This window comes from Sinocyclocheilus anshuiensis, unplaced genomic scaffold (assembly GCF_001515605.1).
Source record: "Sinocyclocheilus anshuiensis isolate Anshui unplaced genomic scaffold, SAMN03320099.WGS_v1.1 scaffold534, whole genome shotgun sequence".
In the NCBI taxonomy this organism is placed as follows: Eukaryota; Metazoa; Chordata; class Actinopteri; order Cypriniformes; family Cyprinidae; genus Sinocyclocheilus; species Sinocyclocheilus anshuiensis.
This window is the reverse complement of record NW_015547712.1, coordinates 570,438-572,088: the sequence shown is the minus strand read 5'-3', so window position 1 is coordinate 572,088 and position 1,651 is coordinate 570,438. Positions and strand designations below refer to the sequence as shown.

General features: G+C 32.0%; 1 protein-coding gene across 1 annotated transcript in view; it reads left to right on the top strand.

Annotated features, from left to right (window-relative positions):
* The first annotated feature begins 551 nt into the window (after positions 1-551).
* The window catches only part of LOC107704059 (MAGUK p55 subfamily member 5-A-like), a 29,034-nt gene continuing 27,934 nt past the window's right edge, over positions 552-1,651 (top strand). Inside the window, exon 1 of the mRNA XM_016506901.1 lies at positions 552-657. The gene's annotated coding sequence lies outside the window, so the exon portion shown is untranslated. The remainder of the gene's footprint in view (positions 658-1,651) is intronic.

Here is a 1,651-nt window from a genome sequence, read left to right as displayed (position 1 = left end):
TATATATATATATATACATACATATATACACACAATACACACATACACACACTTTTTATTATTAACCTAATATGAATATATTGATCATTTTTTAATGTATATATTACAAAAATATATATATAAATGTGTGTGTGTGTGTGTGTGTCTAAATTTTAATGTAAACTTTATAATTATATCAATATATTATAATACAACAAAATATTAATTTACAGTTTATAGTAATATATATGATTCATATATATCATATATGTATCATATTGTTATATTACTAACGTACTGTACATCATGCTATCTCAATTTTATTTTAGATCATTTATCTGACTTTATTACTCCAAAGAATATGAGATTTATTAGCAAACTTGATTTATATACAAATTTGTAGCCTGTATAGTTTGTGAAATATGAATAAAAATGAAGAGGGTGAATTATATGTTTAGTTGTAGAAACTATCAGACGGTCAGATGTTGGTCAGACTCGTGGTCTGTCGGGTTTAGAGCAGATTACTGAACTCATGAAGTCACCGCTCATCCACATTTAGCCTCAGACGCCTGAGCTGTGGACACTCACACGTCCACTGGACCTGAGTGAAAACACCACTGGAATCACTGCTTTCTTCACCATCAGCGGCTGAGAGAGACCTGCCACTCCATGCACACAGTGAGTAATGGCTTTATCAGGATAGAGTCAGTAGTTTTGTTTGTATTTATAGTCATTGACTATAATTATGGTTGCTTTGCTTTTAGTTGATGTTGGGCTGCTGTATGTTAGTGTTTGGTCACAGAAAGGTCAAAGGTTCGAACCCCACAAGGGTTGATACATTAACTGTCCACACTGTGTTCATCTGTCAGCTTTGCATTAAAAATGCATTGAAATTGAAGTGAGATTAAGCTGTACATGAGCATCAGTGCAGGTCAGGAAGGACTAGAGGAAAACGTGCGAAAGCTTACGTTTATCTACATTAGTGGCTCTTAAAAGGTCTCAGGGGTCAATTACTGCTGTATTTATCGAAACTGTTACAGGTGGTTTAATAACCGCATGCTATAAAGTGAAAAGCTAAAATGAGCTGATCAGAATTCAATATTTCACTCAATCCCTCACATAAAATTAGCGATTGTACCTTAAGTTTCTGTCAAAATACCATAGTTACTCACAGAAACTTGCTTTCTGTCATTTCATTTTTTTAAATATTTATTATGACAGTGATGCTAATATCATGTTTGGACAGTTTTATAAACAATTCTCACATAGAAATGGCAAGTAACGTTTTATTAAATATGACATTTAAAGGCAAGAAAAACTGAAATAGTAGCTATATACTCAAATAATCATTGTTTTATTTATAAAATTGAAAAATCATTTTTTACAGTGTAAACAGTGGCATTTTGTTCATGTTTGTAAGGCATGTTTGGTAAGGTTGAAGTTATTTATAGGTTACTCTATTTGTAGATCAACTGTCCTTTAATTAGATGTGAAATAGTAAGAGATAATCTGTTAGTATTAATTTAGATATTGTGTTTTATGGGAGATATGAACAAAACAGATGTCTATGCAGCTTGTCTAAATCCTCTTGAATGCTTAAGGAATTAATTTCTTTCCCTGAAACCTGCTTGTAGCTCTATTTATGTGAGTCTGCAGGTCCTAGTGATTGTGT